Source organism: Lepidochelys kempii, chromosome 6 (assembly GCF_965140285.1).
Source record: "Lepidochelys kempii isolate rLepKem1 chromosome 6, rLepKem1.hap1, whole genome shotgun sequence".
NCBI lineage: Eukaryota > Metazoa > Chordata > Testudines > Cheloniidae > Lepidochelys > Lepidochelys kempii.
In genome coordinates this window covers 86,210,934-86,233,728 of record NC_136385.1, presented here as the reverse complement: position 1 = coordinate 86,233,728, position 22,795 = coordinate 86,210,934, and the positions used below count along the sequence as shown (strand labels likewise).

The 22,795-nt window shown below is 41.1% G+C and overlaps 1 protein-coding gene across 5 annotated transcripts in view; it reads right to left on the bottom strand.

Annotated features, from left to right (window-relative positions):
* Positions 1 to 22,795, bottom strand: part of NPAS3 (neuronal PAS domain protein 3) — an 843,593-nt gene that overhangs the window by 169,231 nt on the left and 651,567 nt on the right. The window lies entirely within an intron of this gene.

The window sequence follows — 22,795 nt, the reverse complement described above, 5'->3', positions numbered from 1 at the left end:
CAGCAAAATGCAGTAGAAGTTTTCTCAAAATGTTAATAATAACCTCTGCTCTGACTATCCCCTGTTAGGAAGAAAGGTGACTCAGTCCCTTTGCTAGCTAGCTGTATTCTGAGCCTCTTCGCCAGGTGTGTTGAACTGTATAAAATTATGGACAATTTCCCACAGGAACAAATATGAAACTATTGTACTAAAGACAATTTTCTTAGAAGATCAGGTGAACTTGAACCCTCCTCCAGAAAAGACAAAAAAAAAAATTCAGTGGTGCTTCCCTATAAAGTGTATTTATTTCCCTTTACGTGGTGAAATTTCTATGGCAGTGGTTCTCAACCAGGAGTCCAGGGCAATGTTCCCTCTAATTTTTGACAGGCCGTGTGTGCAAAAAATTTCTTCTGTGCAAATTTTTGTGCGCGCGGTGTTTTACCTTGTGCGTGGGGCTTAGGATGCACAGCTTAGAGGGAACAGTGGTCCAAGGCCCCCTGGGTGGCCACGAGAAGGTTTCAGTGGGTCTACCAAGCAGGGCCAGCATTAGACTTGCTGCGACTCAGTGCAGAAAGCCGAAGACCCACCACATGGGGCTGAAGCCTGGGGCCCTGAAGGCTGCCACCCAGGGCCGAAGCCAAAGCCTGAGCAACTTAGCTTTGTGGGATCCCCTGTGGTGTGGGGTCCTGGGTAACTGCCCTGCTTGCTGCCCCCTAATGCCAACCCTGGCTTTTATATGCAGAAAAACAGTTGTGGCACTGGTGGGCCGTCGAGTTTTTATAGCATGTTTGGGGGACCACAGGAAAAAAAAAGTTTGAGAACCCCTATTCTATGGCATGCAGGCATTTCTCTGGATGCTTTTCAAGTCAAAGCAGAAGGAAATCATGAAGTGTACACAGAACTATCTCCTCAGGTGCAGAAAAGTATAGTAGTAACACCATTCCGTTTTAGAGGTAAGGTTAGCCATTGCTTTTTGTTTCTATAAAACTGCCTTAACCAACTCCAATGTTACCAAAGTACTTTGCACTACAGTAACATACGATCAGAGGCAGATATGAAAAAGCCAGAGTGGGACATTAATTTTTTGTTTGGATACCTTTGTCACACTAAAAAAATCCCTATCAGAAGGTCAGAAATAAATCGACCAAGATATGTAGCAATACTACAAATGCCCTTCTATTTTCCTTAAATAGAATGTTTCTTTACAGCAAGTAATTTGAGCCAAATCCTGATTTATACCTTTTCTGTAGCATTGATTCTAGAACGTCCCAGGTCTTCTTGGGCTCCTCACTCATGGAGGGAAAACCAAATCCTAACATTGGGTTACCCCTTAGCAGCAACTGTGTAATAGTTAGGAAGCTGAGACTGAGCCGAGACCTGGATTCTAGGACTTGCTTCCCCATGTGTGCCATAGCCAATGAAGGAGTGAATACTCTATGATGATGATGATGATGTATTACCATATTGCCTACGAGCCCTAGTTATGGACAAGGACCCCATTGTGCTAGGTGCTATACAAACACAGAACAGTGGTGTGATATAAAGTTTTACTGGCAGAAGTTTTGAATGGCCTTTTGCACTACACACCATTATGCATTTTGTATGTGCCATGTATTTAAAAGAAAAATCATTTGAGAAATGTTTTAGAGAATAAAAAGAACATACTATATTTTGAATTTCCAAATGATTAAAGTCAGGCATCCTTAGTACCATGAATACAATTGAGCAAACCTCTAGGAAAAGGGGCAAAACAGCTAATCAATTAAACAAAACTCTACAAATTATGTCAGATAACTTTCCCATACATTATAACATCATGATTTTAAGTCACCTGTCTGTTGACACAAGAGGGCTAGAAGCAAAGTGCTATCCAGCTCTAGTGGGGGATTCTAATGTCAAAAAAACCTTCTATTTGCATCCTGACAGGTAATGAAATATTGTACCTTAAATCTGCCAGTGTTTCAGTATATCGTCATTGATATTATAAATTTCCTTCTCTGTACGATAAAACTTTTAATAACTGAATAAGTCTTTAGAGAAAATTTTCTGCACTGAAAACTTTTGAGGTAGATAAAAGATAAGGTCTTAGCCTCAATACTCCCCACGTTAGCAAAAAATATTAATTCACCTTCATGAAACCAAGCTTTTACCTCAGTTACTTTTTTTCTTTTTTCTTTAATAGGCAACAAATGTCTATCTCCTACACAAGTGGGGCGTGTCTGAATTGGCAGGGGAGAGGCAACTGGTGGGATCCTGGGAAGAGAAAGAAAGGGTGGGGCAGCTCAGCCTTTCAGAATCCTTCTCCATCCCATCCAGAACACACCTGGAGACTACATCTGGATGGAGAGGCTTGCTGACTGGCAAGTCCTTGGGGGGGCAGGGGGAAGGGAGAGATGGCTGGCTCTCCCCCTTCCTCCCCATGGGTAAAGCCTTCTTGAGCGTTCAGCAGCCATCTTGCTGCAGTTGTTGTTTTGTACTCTATATGCTATAACTGAAGTATAATTTTAACTGTATTTCCAAGATGATGTGGATCTGATTGAATATTTCCTTTGGGGTAAGGCTGGCAAGGTTTACTGGGTTTATTTGCTTTCCTTAAAGACTCCCGAAGGCTCAGTTTTAAGTTAATAAGGAATAAAGACAGCAATTTAGAAGTTGTAAGCTTAATATATGTAGTTTGTGATTTTGTTGGAACTTCTATCGAGTATCCAGTGTGAGTGAGATGCTCAAATGAGCCAGCTCCCAAAGGCCAACTCAGGTAAGAGACCTGAGAGAGTGCTGGTAGACTCTATTATCCTGCAGAAACAACAGGAGACCATAAGTCTTCTGTAACTAAGATATCAGTCAAGCATGTTTCATTCCCTCCCACAGTGGGAAGATTTAGAGGTAGGCTGAAGCCCATGGGTTGGGTTGAAGAAGGCCAACTCTAACTATTGTTTACATTGTCTGAGGCCATGTAACACACACAAAGTACCTAGTATTTTAGGGGGCAGGCGGTTTAGCCTATCCCTCATTAAAGTTAATAAAGCTGCAACTCGTTGCCTTAAATCCATTTCTTTTTCCATGTTTCATTCTCTTGTCCTGATTAATTTGCCTAGTCCTCAGTGAGGAGTACCTAGTGTTAGAATTTTAAAGGGTAAAGTTCAGCACTTAAAGTAGTTATATTTATTAGAAATCTTTTAAAAATGTACTTAAAATAGGAAGAGTGTTTTGTTTCCCTCACAGTTGTATAACTCAAAGATTGCTCTGAAGGAATTTCTTTCAAACTTTCATCTCTGGCCTGAGATCAAGCATGGGGACATTCGAACTAAAGTATACTATTCCAGAAACATTAGTATATTACATCAAGATTATAGTGAAAGTGTTTATGTATATTGGGTAGTGCGAAAGCACTTCTACATTTTTCCTCTCTCTCCTAACGTAGCTATATAGAGACTGTTCACACACAAGAGTGAGTGTGAGAGAGACAGATCAAAACCAAAAATCATGGTGCCAAATTCCTACAATCATAGTCTTTAGTATGTATTGTGAGAGACAAATAAAACCCCTTAGTACGTTTTGATAATTTACCCTTGTTACTGTGTAGAAGGTACATGATATTTTACCCACATATAACAGAACTGAGCAGAACTAAACCAAGGTTAAATGGTTATTGTACCTTTTTTCTTTAAGTCAAATAACTTCAAGAAATTAATCAAATATAACTTCTTTAGTGTAACTGGTGTGCTGAAAAATAATACGAGCAGTCATTGTTTTCCCTGGTAGAGATTTAGGACAGTTACATTACTGTAAAATATATCTGTGTTCATGGCTGTCAGAAGAAATCCTAACAAAATCCATACATTTGCCATATCCATTACCAGTGTAAAGAATTGCTTTGAAACGTCTGATTTAACTGTTATACACCTTCTACTTCCTCATTGAGCCATGGACAGTTCCAGTCTTGTGCTGAAATGCCTTTGTATTGGTAAAGAGGACAATGATATAACACCCCCAATTTAACAAGTGTTGTTAGAACTTGGTAATGTAAACATAGGAAAGCAGTTGTACTTAAATCACATTTCAGTGTGAGGACAATTGGTGTGCAGAGCTGTTCATTAGATCTGTTGGTTAAAGCAGACTAACTAGAAAAAGAAAGTCTATTGAAAATACATTAGTAGAGATTATTATTAGACAAAATGCAAATAAATAAAATACTATGGTTAAATTTAAAGCTCCTGCAGAATAGTAGTAGGAAGCTCTCTCTCGCACTCCTGCAATATGTGCATCTAAACATTATCTAGTATGAGAAAAGCAAGTTTTACTGCAATGGTATTCAACCAATATCGTTTACAGTATGATCCCAATGTAACTATGGTGAAACTGAGAAAAGACCAGGCAAAAAGGGCCAAACTGCTGTTTTGAACAGAGCACTTTGGCATTGTGATTAAGGGAGTGGTCTTGTAGTCAGGTCAGTTCTTAGCTCTGTCCTAAATTTCCAGTGACTTTAGGTGAGTCTCTTAATTTCACTCTGCCTCATTTCTCCATCTGTAAATAAGGATGGTAATTCTTTCTTATCCCGCTCCTTTCTTTGTCTTGACTATTTAGATTATAACTCTTCAGACAAGGGTCTCTCTTACTATGTGCATGTACAGTGCTTAGCAAAATGAGGCCCCAATATTGGTCGGTGCTTGTAGGTACTGCTGTAATACAAATAATAATAATAAAAAACATGTTTGTCTCCCAAAGTGAGAGTCAAATAGGGTTTATTCTTCACCTCTGTCAGGTTGTGTCTAAATTACAATCTTCATTTATGTAACCAATTCATTCAGGTAGCCCCCTCATTATTGAACTACAAGAACTGGTTCAGCTCTGATGTCATTACACTTCATACTGTATGTCACTGCATAACTACACTATTAAGTGTAATGACATAAAAGCTGAACCAGTTCTTGTCTTTTGTTTAACAATGAGGAGATAAAATCGTAGCTATTCATGAGTGCAAAAGCCAAAACAAAAAACAAACAAAAAAACCCAACAAACAGAAAAGGCAAGTCGTTAGTTGTAAGAACCTACACATAAATTAAACCTTGCCTAAGATGTATTGATTTTCTGTGGCCTTGCCTAAAGAATAACGTCAAGCATGCTGACAATCCATTAGGTTCAGCATGCAAAATCTACTTAGAATTTTTTTCTTTCCTGAAAGATATACTACTATCAGATTCTGATCTCAACTACACTAGTGTAAATCAGAAATAATTCCACTTTGAAATGGAGTTACACCAATGTTAACCAGTATATGTGATCAAAGCATCAAGACACTGCATACTGTAAGGCATGTACAGTATTAAAAGTGAGTAGGAAAGCTTATATTTTGAACAAATAAAATTTTTCCCAACTTTTTGTAGTGTCAATCTATTACTGAAAGCATGAAATTGGTCAGAGCGGTGCTATTAGGTGATAACAATTGTAATAAAAACTCTACTTACATAACAAGTATAAAATTTATGTATACTTCTTAACTTGATATAGTACAATACCATCTACTGTAGCTAGACATATAACTAAGAAGGTTTTCGATTAAAAAAAAATCTGGTTAACAAGTGTCAGTGTCAATTCTGAAAAGCTGTTAAAAGGAATAACCTCAAATTTCTCGATATTTTTCTATTAAAATGCTCACATTTTAGAACTTTAAAATCCTAATGCAACATATTTTTCTTTTGATTTACAATACAAAAAGTGATTTCAAAAGAAGCCAGTATTTTACATCACATTCCACCGTGATTTATAGATGCTTCTTTCAAGCCTATAATCAAAACAATTATTTTACCCTGAAAAGATCTCTCTGCCTACACTGATGGTTTCCAGTGTGCAAGAGAAACAAAGATAGACAATAACATTTTTGACAGAAAAATGTAGCATATGGAATAATGTAGTTAATTCTTAAACATGCAATTACTTTGTTTTAGCAAAATGCCACAAAGATACCTACATGTCTGTCCTGTCTTCCTTCTAATGATAACATGGCTATGGACAGAAAAATCACTCCATATAATGGTCCTCACTTGGGGTTTGGTTGAGAATCATGGGCTATTGGTAAAGGCCACAATCCCTGACTGGCAGGAGGGTTGTGGGGAGGGGAGCCTGGACCTTTCCACTTCACTGGGCTTCAACCCAGGGCCCTATGGGCTACCAGTGATCTGGCAATTGAGCTGCTTAAGGCTTTCCTCCCTGGGGCACTTGCTCTCGTTCCCCCCCCCGATCAGCTTAGTTCAAGGCTTTCTCCTGTTGGGGAAGTCCAAATCAAGTAAATAAGAGGGGGTTACCCATGTCCAGAATCCACAGGTGCGGGAGAGGGGGTTACTTCCCTCTGATTGTTTCTGGGGTGGGTCTGCTCTGTCCTCCAGGAGGGCTGCTTTGGGCAGCTGTGTCAGAGACTTTAGGCTTCCCCTGCTTTGCACTGCTGGAGCTGTGGTCTGCAGGTCTGCTTGCTTCCAGCTCTGACACCCCAATGAGCTGTTTCCCTGTCTCTTAATTGTTCCACCAGATACTGCAGGTGTGGCAGGGCAGGGCTGGCTGGATCCAAAATAATCCCTTAACCCCACTGTGGGGTTTTGTACACCCTGTCATACTCCATAATGCTTTTCTCTAACTTTAGAGAAAATCTTAGTTTTATATGTGTATTTTCTTTTGAAGATGGCAAGCTAAGTGCATGGAATGCTGGATGGAAGCAGGAATCAGATTTGAATTTCCAATTTAATAAAAGATACAATTAGAACTGTAAATTGACCAGCAGTAGGGTTTAAACATGATGATGCCAAGTTTTGAGACATGCATTGCCTCAACTAGCATTATTATTTCTTTTTTGCCTTATCACTTATGGTCAAGATCAAAATTTAGTTTTGTTCTAGATTGCTTCATGATTTTAATCTGATCATCTTGTGGGCAAGGTGCTCGACCTATTGACATTGTGCCCTAATGAAGAACTGCATGACCTCTCTGTTTTGTCACGCATACGACAGCAGAGAGCTTTTAAAAACCACTATTGAAGTCCTTTAATAAACTGTGAGTGGGTAGTAACATAGGTGCTTATGCTCCCTCTCCAACTGCAGTGGAACAGAAGAGCTCAAGAGAGCGGACCTTACTCAAGAGTCACAAAAGGGGGTACTATGTCAGGAGCAGTACTGCCACGGGGCATAAAAAGCTCTGATGGATCATGCAGATGGACTGAGCCTCTGAGCAAAAGGCCTGGCCCTCAGGACCTATGCAGATTTCAAGAACCTCTACCGCTCCACAAGAGGCAACAAGGACAATTAAAAGGACTCCTTAGCTGAAACTTGTTAAATGTTAGGTCCCCTTGGTGGATTCTTCCCATGTTTGAGACAACTGGGGCTTTATAACTGTCCTTGTAACAGATTGTTCTTGAACTATAAATTTTACAATGCATAGAAATACCAAATTTGCTTAACAGTGAGAGTGCAGTTATTTCTCCTCATTCTGATTGAGATATCTACATGGGAAGCCAAATAAGTTATAAAAAGACTGGCCTGGAATTTATGCATTTTGTTATTGCTTTTGTGACAATTATGCATCTTGCTTGACTGATTAATGTACTTCTTAATAAAAAAAAAAAAAAAAAAAGAAACCCCAAGAAAGTTACTTAAGAATTTTGCTTTTTTTGCATTGACAAAATCAAATTCATGCTGTAAAACCTTTTCATAACTATTACCACAATGGCAAAATGCAAACAAAGTTTGCGGGAGTTCAATTGTGGTCGGTACAACAATAAATGAATCAATTGAAGACAAACATTAAAAGAGTTATTTGCTAATGGGCACCATGCCAGGGTTACTTATGCAATGCTGCCTGAAGAATTCCTAAGCTGAGTTCAGAAGATACAGATCGATGCACCTCCAAAGAGAGTCTATATCAATCTCCATTTCATTCATTAGCTCCCACTCTGAGCTGGTTGGCTGCTAGTTAACTCTTTAATGTGGGAGAAACTGTCAGTGTAAAGGCCATTGGGACACACACTCTTCCCTGCTGTACTTGACCTGTCGATATTTCTTGCAGCATACTGTTTAAACTGGTACAGCTAATGGCAAAATGGAGACCTATGGGGTTTGGGAGGCTTTCCAGCTTTAGGATGGCTTATCATTCTACAGTAAACATTAGTAAATTCATCCTGATACCGTATTCCTATTTGTATCCTACTGTATAGGAGTAAAGGGCCCCAGATGAAATAATTTAAACAATTCTGTTCCTGAATTCAAAGACAGCTTTAATAATAAATAATGTTAATTTGAGAAATTAGCACATTGAGATATCATGCAAAGGAACTTGTGGCAACTGACATTTGGTTGGTAATTACATTTTTCTAATGTCCCGGCCGCAGACAGAGTGAGATAGCTACAGCTGTAAAGTTAACTCAGTTTCACTTTGAATTAGTTTTGGTGCAAGTTCATTGTATTACTGTGTAGAAAACTGGTGGCTCAGAGATCTGACTGATGCATGAACTATTCCAAGTACTTCTGAAAGTGCAAATACAAGATCTAACACATAACGGCATAATTACTAAAACAAAGAACAACCTCAAACCACCAAGACTTGTGGGCTTTGCTTATTTTCTTTCTACAAATATTGAATTTACTAATTTCCCTTGCCTTGCTGTTGAATAAAATCAATTTTCCTCAGTAGAGCTGATCTCTCCTTTGTTTAAGGTTAGATGCATAGTTGATATGCATTCTTAGATATAATGTTAATGTAAACTCCTTGAATATTTAGGTCTACAGCACTGTGTACACCCAGAGCAGTTTCTGATTCATTATTTGACAATCAGTACTCTCCATACATTAACTGCCATGTTTGGGATTAGCTGGGGGGGGGGAGGAGAAGCTTCACATTATTTTAAAACTCTAGTCAAATTGTTTGTAGATAAATTTTGATAACAACACCTGTTTTTTCCTCTCTTGGCCAATACAATCTATTGAGAATCCTGGCTTCAACAATTTCCCTGCAGAATTGTCAAACATATGTATTTGTATTTCATTACTTGGGTAATAGCTGATTTGCCAAGTTCATTTACTACTAGTTGCTTCTCAAACATCTCAGTGGGATAATTAAGGAATACTAAGAACTGAAACTGTAGTATGTTAGGAGGGGGTTAGAGCAATAGCCCAAATCCCACTCCTGATTAAACTGCTGCCCAGAATTAAATATTCAATAACTGAAATTCTGCTTCTTTCCATTACTCTAAGCAACTTATCAGGGAGACAGAATAACTCCCTGTTTTGTGCAACAGAGACCAACAAACTCATTGCGCCAGTCAAACCATTTCTAATCCCTTACGAGCATGCAAGAAAGGTATTTAAACTGAAAATTGACTGGCTAATGGACTAAGTGGTGCCTTCTGTTCTAGTGGTGTCAATATAGATGAAATTTCTGTACTTTCACTTTGCTTTTTTTAAAAAAACAGAGGAAATTACACATACATGCTACATTAAAAGAATATTAAGATTGGAAAGTTAAGTGCTCAAAAGTTAGGAAATGCTGGAATAAAGAGTACCTGTGCAACCTTAATTCAATCCCTTTGTGTGTGTGCATTATGAAACTGTCTTCACACATTTTTTCCACTGGGCCCCTGCCTCATTCATTGCAAGGGATGAACTTGCTCTGTGAATGAATCAAGGTTGCGTAGGGAGGAGTAAATAAGATATGGGGCCACACATTGAACAATGAGGCTAAAACAAAATATTGAATAGCATCTCATTCAGCGAGAGCCATCCATTCAGTGCACTGAATGAGGCAGGGGTCCTATGATGCATAATTGTGATGATATAATTAAAAGCTGTATCATAATGCCTAAACAGAAGGGGTGGGGGGATTAAGTTTCACAATCAGTCTTAATTCTTGCATTTCCTAACTTCTGAGTGTTCAGCTTTGCAACTTTAAGGTTCTTTTAACATAGTTTTTGCGTGCTATTTCAGTCGCTCCTCCCCTGCTTTTGTTCTCAAGGAAATCCATCTTTTTTGGCAAGTAAAATTACGTACTTCCTCTAAATAATATTTCTGAGCCCAAACCTTGTGTTGTATAGCAGCTGTTGAATACACTAGGGAGAGTAAACCATCTCTGTTAGAAACGTCTAGCAGAAAGGAGTAAGAGAAAGAAAAACTGTTTTAAAATAATGACAGGTTTCAGAGTAAGAGCTGTGTTAGTCTGTATTCGCAAAAAGAAAAGGAGTACTTGTGGCACCTTAGAGACTAACCAATTTATTTGAGCATAAGCATAGCTGTAGCTCACGAAAGCTTATGCTCAAATAAATTGGTTAGTCTCTAACGTGCCACAAGTACTCCTTTTCTTTTTGTTTTAAAATAGAAGTTTAAGTCTAACAGTCAATAATGGGATCGGGAAACCTTATAGTGTACAATCACAAAAAATGCGCTGGATGGTGTAAATCAGTGTAGATACACCAATTTATACCCGCTGAGGATCTGGCCCAAAGTATCAAGCCCACTGGCATGTTCTATAGTCATATCAACTCAGGCTCTGATAACAGCAGATCTATAGCAGGGCTGGGGTAAGGTGCACCTCTGGATAGAAGAACTTCAAAGAACAGGTGTAAGAAAAAATGGTGGTGAAGCACTCATTATGTAGCACTTTTGTCTTTGAGTGAACACTGAACTGATGCTCCAGCAGAAGCTCGAGGTGCTGTTTTCTGGATGAGACATAAAACCAAGCTCTTGATCCACTGTGATAATTAAATATACTTTGACACTTTACATAAAAGTAGGAGCTTGAACCCAAAGCAAATTTGGATAATTACATAGTGCCTAGTAACTCCCCCAGCCCATCCTCCGGTTCAATTAGATATGTTAGATATGTTCTTTTTCTTCACTTCCTTGTCCAAACTGCTTGGCAGTGTTGTTTGCATTATTAAAATTGTAGCCACATTTTACCTTGGGGGTAACTGAACTTCAGTGACAGATAAAGTGATTACTATTTTGTATCATTTGGAATTCTTCGGGATGGCAGTCCTATAGAAGAAGTTGTTGACTTCTGAGATGAAGGATAATCAAGAAAATACGAAATATAAATGAAATGAAATAAAATTTTCAGGCTACTCATAGTAATACAATTAACTGCTGAGATGAAGTGACCAAATCATACAATATGAATAAAAATTGTTTTAAAACTTTTGGCAACTAAACAAGATGATTGCCTCATATTTCCAGAGGCTAGATGCCAAGCTAGATGAACTAGTCATCAGATCTGATATCGAAATTTCTTTATTGCTGCAGACTTACATTCAATGGATTTTGGAGGGCATTTTACCTGTTCTTCATAAATGAGTTCTTCATAAATTCTTCAGCATTTCAAACAGAGAACACTAAGGCAAAAAGAACAACTAATTGGAATTGGTTTGCTTTTCACTGTATGGTATGTACCTATAGGCATTACGTTTAATGTTTTCTTAGAACTAGATTGGTTATAATCATTACAACTCTGGAAAGTAGACAAGATTTTCCCAAATACTTGGCAACAAAATTTTTAAATCAATGATTCCATGAATCATGTAATTTCAAGGAGAAAAAAATCCCAAACCATATTGTTTTCTCATTATCTGAAAGCTTAAGGAGTATATGATCGCATAAGGGTTTCCTAATTATCAACACCTAAGTGTGAACATGAATCTGGGTATCAAATATGGTGCATTTTGAATTCCTGGATCCATCAGAATGGCCTTCTCCACTGGATATTGAGTATGCCAGTTGACAGGCATGAAAACTGTGCAGAAAATATAAAGTGGATGGAGCGGTTAGTAGTCAGGGGCTTCAGGGAGTACAAAGATAACTGTGGATCAATTGTGCCAGACTATTTGAAGCGACTTAAGACTGCCATCAGTATGTTAATTGTTTCTACAACAGAATTTGAGAGAGCATTTAGTGCAATGAATGATTTCTTAACACCTAGTTGTAATGCTCTGTCCATTAGTTGTGTATCATCTCTCTCTCTTTTTATTAAGCTGGTTAGTCTACTGCTCCAATATTTAAGACCAACGATTTATTGTAAGAAAGTGACTGCTGAAATACTTTGCAAGGTTAGAATGGTAAGCATATAATAAGATGAAATCTCCTACCTGTTCTGTCTTCATATATAAAAGTTAGTGTGTCATTTTAACCAGAAGAACTAAGTTACTTTCCATGACTCTAAACAATTCTAATCTCTTGCTGATAGCAGAGAAAAAATAAAAATAGAGACCTTTTGTGAAACTCCGGTTTCTAGCATGAGTCCTAACAATCACCTCATGAGTTGTCATCACCATCGAAGTAAAAGCACTTATATAACCACCAGCAGATCAAAGGGCTAACTCCTCAGCTAGTTACAATTTTAGACAGAAAACATTGCCTGTTTTCCTTTGTTTTCTGTGGCCTGTGTAATGGTGTGGTATATTACAGCACAGCAATTTCAAATCACTTCTCCCTCCCTTCCTGAGAGATGTGACCCATCAAATTTCCAGAATTCTTCAAACGGAAGAAAGTGAGCACACACTAAATTGTAATGCATAGTCTTAGAACTCAGAGTGTTGCCTTTGGAGAAGAACTAAAGAGATAATTAATCAATGAAAATTCCAAAAATGGCTCACACTATCAATCTCGTTGACATCACCTCCTACAGCTAGTTCCAGTATGCAGCTGGAACACTGTCAGGTAAAAAGATTGGGATATCTTTGGGCTAAGCCAGTTGTAACAACTGCTTGCTATGATACCGCTCAGGTTGGTTACAAGCATCTGTACCAAATGCAACCCAGTCCGCACAAGAAATTAATTAGCAAGGATATACTTTCTTAACCAAGTCAACAGCTACCCTGGTGTGTTCAGCTAATGTACCTGCCAGTGCAGTTACATCAATGGGAAACATCATTGTCCGGCTAAACCGAAAGAAGGACAGGAGATAGTTGATAGGGATTTATTCAGGCCACAACTTTATTATTAGATATCTGGGACTACCCAGCAGATAAAAGCGTACAGTGCAGCTAACTCCATGATCATTCAAACAATTACTTGGGGCTTCCACCAGCCCCCCTTCATTTTCCATCCAGGTCCCTCAGCCAGCCCATGGCTTGGACCTCACCATCCACCCTCCTCCTCCATAGGAGGATTAAGGTGGGTGTGGCAGGGGCAGAGGTAAACCCCTTGAACGCCCTGCTAGAATGCTGGCTAAGCCCTGCTTTCTGGTAGGGAGGCCAGGTGCGGGGGGCCAGGCGGTCAGCAGAAAGCCCAGCTGCAGGCCCTAATGAGGGCAGGCTCACTGCTATGAGTTGAGTTAAGTAGCGACAGCTGGGCTGAGGACAAAGAGGGCTATAAAAGCTGGAGAAAGCTCAGTCAGGAGGCTAGCCTGGGAGGGGATAGGAAGGTTACATCTCTGTCCCCTCACCAAACGAAAGGAGCCTCATGGGCCAGGAAACCCTGGGAGGGGTCTGACTGGGGATTGCTGTTGGGGGGAAAAGGGGGACAACACTGTTGCACTGTAAATAAAGATACGAGGGTGAAGTACTGAAGAAGGTGTGGGGACTCTTTATTTAACCAGCCAACACAGGGCAAACACATGAGAGAGTGGAAACCTGTGCGGACCCTGTGACACGTCAGGGCTTGTCCGGGATCCTCCTAGCAATCGTTACTAGTGACTGCCAGCATAGAGGAGACCCTAAAGTGGCTGGTGGCCACAGTGCATGAAATGCAACAGTCCCAACGGACAGAATGGCAGGCCCTGATGACATGGCAGGTGGACCAACAACTGACACTCTAGGAGTTTATCATGGAACAGTCAGGGACCCAACAACCGATCCTCCAAAGGGTGGTGAGTCTGGTACCATGGGACAGGACCAGGACACCAGGGTAGGGGTTCTGCAAGATGGGCCCCACAGATGACCGCGATGCATTTCTGGGGACTTTCGAACGGGTAACTACGGCAGCCGGCTGGGAGCGGGTGACTTGGACCCTGGGGTTAGCCCCATACTTGGGAGGGGAAGCCCAAGCCACGTTCATGGCTTTGGGTGAGGCCCACGCCAGAGACTACGAGGTGGTAAAGGCCCTATACTGGACCACGTGGGACTCTCAACCGAGAGATACCGTCAGCGGTTCCGAACGGCCAGCTGGACGGAAGGCCTGCGGCCCAGGGCATTCGCCCAGAGACTGACTGATGGACTGGGCCACCAGTGGTTGAGGCCTGCAGCCCAGACAACAGAGGAGGTCAGGGACCAAGTGGTCTTGGAACAGTTCCTCCTGGGGCTCCCGGACCCAGTATGTGTGTGGGTCCGAAGACATCAACCGGCCCACGTGGCTGATGCAGTCTGGCTAAAGGAGGAATATGTGGAGGCAGAGGGGCCCCGGCAGGTAGTAAAGCCCGACAAGGGAATAGGTCAGGGGAAAAGTACGCCGGACTCTATACCCAAGAGGGGGACAGACCCAGGGTCCACCCGCAGCTGACAACTGACCTGTTGGCAGTGCGGACTGCCGGGCCATAAAAAGCAGGACTGTCCACAGATGGAATGTGGGCTGGCTTACTTTTGTAGGTGGACTGGGGCCCAAAAGGGAGCGGAGAGATACCCCCTTACCACTATACCAGTGTTGCTCAGGGGGAAGCCCTGGAAGGGGGTAGTAGATTCCACCTCCTCCCGCTCACTGGTGCGAAGGGGACTAGCAAATCCCCACTGGGTGATCCCAGAGGCAAGGGTAGCCCTGTGGTGTGTCCATGGAGACACCCAGAGCTATCCGATGGCCCGGGTGCCTATGGAGGTCCAAGGGCGCTTCCGGTGGCAGCGAGTAGGGGTAGTAAGGAACTTGGCATATCCAGTCCTATTGGGAGGTGACTGGGGACCCCTGTCCGGCGAACCCCAAAGTTGGGGCATGGAGCCTGAGGAAAGAGCCACGGAGTACCCAATGGAAGGGGTAAAAGGGAGTAAGGGGAAGCTCAAACCCCCAAAGGCAAAAGAATGCCCCCCTCGGAGCCAGGAGGAAAATGGGGGGCTAACAGGGAAACTCCTAGACAACAAGGTGAAGACTTTAACGAATGCTGGTTATGTGGCAACAAAGGATCCTCTGGGGAGGGGTGCCAGGAGTGTAGCCCTCGGGAAACCGAGGGAGGCAAGGACCTGGAGGCCAGGGAACAGAACCCAAAGGTGGGGTACACAGGCCACCAGCTGCGGGTAGAGCAAGAGTGTGGCATAGAGGGGAGACCTGTGCCTTTGGCGGAGTTGGTGGGGCTGGTAACCCCAGAGAGGGTCTGCAAGAACCTCTACAGTGGGGGTACAGGACCTCCCGCCAAAGGGCGGATTTGTCTGGCCAAGGAGGGGCAGGGACAGGTGGAGCCTGGTGGCTTCTTGAAGGGGGGAGATGTGTGGCAGAGGCAAGGGTAAACCCCTTGAATACCCTGCTAGAATGCTGGCTAAGCCCTGCTTTCTGGTAGGGAGGTCAGGTGCTGGGGCCCAGGTGGTCAGCAGAAAGCCCAGCTGCAGGCCCTAACGAGGGCAGGCTCACTGCTATGAGTTGAGCTAAGTAGCGACAGCTGGGCTGAGGATGAAGAGGGCTATAAAAGCCTTGGAGAAAGCTCAGTCAGGAGGCTAGCCTGGGAGGGGATAGGAAGGTTACATCTCTGTACCCTCACCAAAGGAAAGGAGCCTCATGGGCCAGGAGACCCTAGGAGGGGTCTGATTGGGGATTGCTGTTGGGGGGGGGGGAAAGGAGGACAACACTGTTGCACTGTAAATAAAGACACAAGGGTGAAACACTAAAGAGGGACTCTTTATTTAACCAGCCAACACAGGGCAAAGGCATGAGAGAGTGGAAACCTGTGTGGACGCTGTGACAGTGGGCTATAAGAAAGGGGGTTGGCTCCCTGCTGTACCAATCACAGAAGCCCCAATCCCCCCTCCTCCGTTCCATTCCTTTAACCAGCACCTCCTTTTTAAGTCCTTTACCAGGCCATTACCTGGTCACTGGATACCTTCCCTATGGAGTACGTGCACTGGCCATCCATCCCACACTTACAAAATAAGTTGCAACATATAGCCTAATCTTCTTTCCTCACCATAATAAGTCCTCCTTGACACCCACTGTGGGAAAGGTGGAAAAACCCCACTCCATCTAAGCCAATATGGTGGTGAGGGAAAAATTCCTTCCCTACCCATTTAAAAAGGAGTGACTAGCCCAATGGCCACAGAAGGTCTGACCCCAACCTGATATTCACATCTCAGAGGGTGGGTGCTGCCTTGCCTGCTGCATGGAGAAAGGGCTTCTAACACCAAGGCTTGAACCTTTTCAAGCCTTCAGCCCTTATGTTCTCTGGGGATGAGTCAGCATCACCAAACTGGCCACCACCCACCTTTTTGCAGCAGTTTCTGACCTCATTACCCGCACTCCTGCCATAAAGCACTTCTGCCTTCCTCCTGCAAGCCCAGGCAACATCCCCCGCTACTTCAGATGAGGTGTGGTCATTTGATCAGACTTAACATCAACTGCTGCTTCTGTACTTCAAACCAGGAATAACTTAGAATGGTTGGTTGTTGACTGATCAACGATATCACTAATCCAATAGTCACTCTAAAAAATGTATTTTTAAGAATACAGACCAGATCCCCAGCTGGTGTAAATCCACTGATGCCTATGGAGCCATGAGAATTTACATCAGCTTAACATCTGGCCCTCAGACTTTTTTGAATTGCATTAGCAAGGTGGTACATAATGACAGTACACATGAGGTATTGAATTTACCCAGAACAGCACATTTTTGGAATTGATCTTCAATAAATAATTCTGAAAACAGCTTTCTGTTGTACACAATTCTCAAGATACAAATTATTGGGACATTGCAAGATCCTAATTCTTAACTGTAATGCTCTCTATGGCTTTTCTGTGTATGTGTTCTATGACTGACAGAATTATTTTTTTCAGAATGTTCATTTATCAAACATTTTCTTATTTATTTTGTCCATTCAGAAATACATACTTTGAAAATCTGAAAGCATCTTAAATTTTTGGGAGGAATATTGCTATGGATAGAAAAATCACAATATTCAAAACACATTTCCTTATCAGCCATCTCAAAGTAAACAATTTTGGTAATGAACTGTATGAGGTTAAAAGCTTGAGCAAGAATTTGAAAAAACAGTTAATACCGCTGTTCATCTAAATTCTAAATTATTTGTTTCTCTGATGGAGAAGACTGAAAACTTGGTTCATCCTGCTGCAGCAGAATTTGAGTGCTTGCTTGCTTTACTTGTAACTAAAACATCAAGTTCATTACCAACTGATTAGATTGGCACTTGGTCAAATAAAGAACAATTTCATAAAAACTTTGAATTATGGAAGTATTGGAAAATGTATAATGTTGACAATGCATTGGGCTTTTAAAGACTGTGCTAAGAGCTGCTGGCACTTTTAAAAAATGCCTTCTTTAAGAGTCCAATGCATTTTTCAAACTGCTTTTTGCGATTGCCTCTGTATAATGGCTCTGACCTTTTGATGGTTCCAACTAAAACCCTAATGTACTTTTATCCTCCTCACAAAAAACAGTGATATAATTCAGTACATTTTGGCAATACTGAAAGTCTCTGCTCAGGAGACAGCCAAGGCTGGAATAGCAAGGGCACCGTAGTTCAGAACTGAATAGAGGCAGACTGGACTAGAACAACCGGGAGATTAAATACATCCTGACCTATCTGGTGAATCATAGCCTGTGGCCAATAGTAGATTAAGATTGGATCCCTATACCTGTATCTCTTACTGCAAGAGGCTATTTAATTTTGTAGCACTGAGCATCAGGCACACAAATGACTGCTGCTACTCAACACTTGCTCTATTGGAAAGATTCAGCACTGAGAGAGAGAGAGAGAGAGAGAGAGAGAGGAGGGAGGTAGGGCATGTATAAGTGTGAGGAAAAGATGAGCAAAGGGCCCGACGTTTCAATCTTGGGTTGCACCTCTTGAGCCTGCAATATTCCATAGAGTCAGTACACACTGCAGTGCTCCCACTTTTGATTGAGGCTTTTCTCCTTTTGTCTGGAGGAGAAAAGCACTGCGTTGGCAGAAATACAGATGGCTTCCTTCTCTGCCTGAAAAGAAGACATCAGCCAGTGTGGTCTGCAGTATTATCCGGCAGCATTTGAGCGGAGACGCCTCTCCCATTCTGTGACCATGAGAAAGGATGATGAAGGGAAGAAGGATCCATTGACCACTTTCCTGAAAATATGGCGGGTGCAAAAGGAGGAACCATGAAACATCTACTGCCTGAATCATGTGGGGCAGGAGAAACTGTTGACATCCATCATTCCCATAGCAAGAAAGATGTCAGCAGTTAATAAATTCAGGGAATTAAACCCGTAACAATTTGTAAAGTCCTATCCTGGCCAGACAACCAATGTTTCGGTCCAATCCTTGGCGCTGTTAAGGCTGCTCTGTGCTGTTCTAGCCATGCAAAGCTGCCTTAAAGCCAGCTTAGCCAACTGTTGAGGCTGAAATTTTCCATGGTTGGTATCTCTCAGGATGAATTATTTTGGAAATTTTTAAAAAATCAATTAATCTGATTTTAGGGAAGAATAGGTAGACCTGGCAAACATTAATATAATTTCAACTATTTCTCTGAAGAAGTGCAGCACCTCTGTTCTTTGGGGCAGGAAGTTGGAAGAGGTGCAGCCCTGGAAGTCAGAGCTATTGTCATGAAAATCCACTCAAATCTGACTAAGCCTCTGAAAATTGCCATTTGCATATACTCAGTAGAGATTGTTAGAGGCTTGCCACTAAAAACTCCAAACATGCCCTCTTCGCTAAGGATCTCATATGCCTGACAAATCTTCCGACATGACAACTGTGCTGAACATCATCTCCCAGGCCCTAAAGAGTTCCCTACATAGTAGGCACAGAGCTAGAACTAGAGACAAGACACAAGGCAAAACATAATCAGTACCAACAGACCCCTTAGCTTAAGGAAAACTGATCTGGCCTCATTCATTCAGAGGATTTAAATCAATAAATGAATGTTTTTTGTGTTTAAATCACTGGACTAGGAACCAAGAGAGCTGAGTTCTGTTCTTAGCTCTGCCTCAAACTTCCTGTGTGAGGTTGAGCAAGACTATCACAAAGCATATGCACAAGGGTGCTAAATTAAAGTTGCATTTGTAAATTTAAAGCTGACCGTATTTAACTTTTGAGTGCTTGACCTCATACAATCCTTCATGCTCTTTTAACTTTTTGGTGAGTGTTTGTCAACTATATATAGCTAGATAAGATAAATATCTACACAGATGAATTGACACTGATCTACAATAACAGCCCTTGACCGTTTTCTTGGCAACATAGTTGAGTGACCTTTATTTGTCATTCATTCTCCGATAGGCCAGCCTGCTTATCAGTCACACCATGCTTATTTCCCTATATTGTGGGATTGAATACACCACCACAAAATCCCTCCTTGACCATCCACAGCCACCACTCAGTAGAAATTCCTCTACTTAGTACGTAGGAAAAGAGTGGACTGGCTGATAAGTGAGAGGCTCAGATCCTGCAATGGTCTCCTTAAAGGTTTACCAACCAAGCCTAACAGGAATGAGTGACGAGAGCAAAGATACTGACTGTGGTTAATCAGGACAGGTGTTTGTGGTGATCTTTTCAACAGATGAAAGTTCCTGTGAGAGAAGAAAGAGACCCAGATTATATCAGCCAAATGTGACTACTCCTCAACCAGAACCAACACCAGTTACATTTTATCCCTGCTGTAAACTGAAGTGCGTGCACACAAAGTTTTATTCATCTACATCTTTAAAAGGAGCAACTTTACCCTTTATGAGAGGAAGAACAGATGCAAAAGAATGAGACCTTTACAGCACCACTTTCATAATAGAATTCTGTTGTTCTGGAGTGATTTATTTTTCAAGAGGGAAAAAAATGCAAAGAACTTGGAACACACACAAAAGTACCTTCTCATCAAAGGTTGTCTATCGTTTCATGAATCACATGTGATAGATGAGATTTATGAATTAGAAACTGCGTCAAAAGATTTACAACATACTAAATTAGTTATGACATCGTCTCGTCTGTAAGCATAAACCTTCAACAAAATATCTATATCATCATCACAGGAGCATGGCCAACCCAATTCTTTCATTTCACTGCAGCACACTCAGACCCTGTCACAGTATTTGATGAATTCTTGAAGGAATGGGCTTCAGATCAATTAAAATAAACACCACAAGCTGATTTATCAAATCTTTTCTGAATGCTCTCAGAAAATGTCAAAAATCTGATCCATTGACAGAGAAAAGTCAGAGAATCGTGGCAGCCTATGGGATCACAAGACCTTTTCAAAACCATCATAAATCACTACAGAAAACAAATGGGGCACCATGTGATAAGATTCCTTCTGACAGCTTTGCCTCAATGAGACATATATGAGATAAATGGATACCTTCGCTTGTGCCCAATTGCCAGTTTACAAAGTTCCAAGATGTCAAATTGTAAAATATACCACATACAACATAATATACCTTTTTGGATATACAATAGCATGATTTAAAATACCTCACATTCTCTTTCTTTATTGCAAGCTTTATGACACATCTGCAGGAAGGCATGCTTTTTAAAGAACGATAAACATACCAAATTTTAGCTTGCACAGTAGTTCTGTTTCTACATTCTGTATAAAGAAAAGGAGTACTTGTGGCACCTTAGAGACTAACCAATTTATTTGAGCATGAGCTTTCGTGAGCTACAGCTCACTTCATGCTCAAATAAATTGGTTAGTGTCTAAGGTGCCACAAGTACTCCTTTTCTTTTTGCGAATACAGACTAACACGGCTGTTACTCTGAAACCTACATTCTGTATGAAATTATTAGATTTATTTCTCTTTTAGTTATGAAGAAAACAATTTTACTGTAGTAAAGTAACTCTAATCACAATAACCTTTGATATTTCTAATCACCACCAGGTTTGTCCATCTTCATGTAGGTTATGAGCACGTTCAAAACAATGCATTAATAGACTAACCTATTCTTCTAATCTTACTCAGGATCACACAAATGCCTTTGTTAATGAGGTTATGGAAATTGACAAAAATAGACAGGTATCAGAAATAAAAGAGAGTTGGATTTAATAGTGAATTAGAACTTTGGGCTGCTATCCATGTTGCTGGTGGAAAACTCTATTATGAACAATCATACTGATTTTTGCCTGCTTTTAGTGTAGCTAGCATAAGGAAATGGGGGGGTGGGGTCACTCCTGATAGACACTACTGTATGGGAAGAACAACTGATATCATTTAGAGGTGGGTCTGAACATGAAGAACTATTAAAAACACCCCCTATACCTAGAGTTAAGACGTTCTAGTGTTTCATATTTTTTGTATGATACACAATGTCCACTTTTAACGACTTTCAATTCTTCAGAGTAAGATTTTTCATATTTTGGAGGAAACTCCCATTTACAACTTTAAAAATAATTGCTTAGTTTTTCTCTAAGACAGCATGCATTTTGTACAGAGAGCTGAGACCTGTAGAGGATTTCAACTTGTAGCTAGAGCATGAATGTCAATTTTATAAAATTTCATTGATGTTTTTATTTTTTAATTTTATTTGTTTTGAGGGTTTCTAAACATTTCATCAACCTTCTTCCCTTTCCAAAGGATAAACTATGCAAAGCCCAAGCCTAAAGGAAATACAATCTTTTATTATTTAAAAAAAACCAAACACCTTTTCTGAGACACTCTGAGCTCTCTATGTCCTACCATCATTGTAGGATAGTGAAGTGTATAAAACTCTCTGTCACTGGTTCCTTGAGCCTGTGGCACCATTGAGTGACTACAGCTGCAGAGCTCTGTACTTTACAATTCATTCTCAAGAAAAACCAGCTGCAAGAGCGATGCAGGGTCAAGGAACTGGAGGAACGGAGAGCAATGGAAACAGTAGTGCAAGGTCAACAATCTATTATTTTTAATTTCCTCAGAACACAGCCCAACAGTTTATGTTTTTTCTGGAGCCAACCTTGAGCCAAAATGATAGGGGTGGCTTTTGATTCAGGAAAATTGCAGAGGGGTGTCTGTTTGAGAATCTAGTATAGGCACATCTCTAACATAAAGGTTCATGCTCTGGAACAGTGGCTCTCAATCAGGGATACACGTACACTTGGGAGTATGCAGAGGTCTTCCAGGGGGTACTCAACTCATCTACATCAGTGTTTCTCAAAATGGGGGTTGTGACCCCTGGGGGGGGGGTTGCAAGTGCAGAGCCAGCATTAGGGGTGGCAAGCAGGGCAATGTGTCACAGCTTCAGCCCCGGGTGGTGGGGCTCGGGCTTCAAACAAGGCTCACAAGTGAAAAACAGGCTCAAGTATCACACTGAAATGTAAATACAATATGTAGATTCCAATCGATTTATTTTATAATTACATGGTAAAAATGAGAAGGCAATCATGTGATGTGACACTTTTCTATTTCATGTCTGATTTTATAAGCAAGTATTTTTTAAGTGAGGTAAAACTTGGGGTATGCAAGACAAATCAGACTCCTGAAAGGGGTACAGTAGTCTGGAAAGGTTGAGAACCACAGCTCAATAAGAATTACGAAATCAAAGAATTAAGAAAGAATTAAAAAATCAAAAAAATGGTCAATGGAGATCTGATCCATCTATTAGGAATGGTTTAGGGTTACCACAATACCAGGGGATGGACTAGACTAGCCACTCAAAGGTATCTATGAATCTATAAAAAGAAAAGGAGTACTTGTGGTACCTTAGAGACTAACCAATTTATTTGAGCATGAGCTTTCGTGAGCTACAACTCACTTCATCGGATGCATA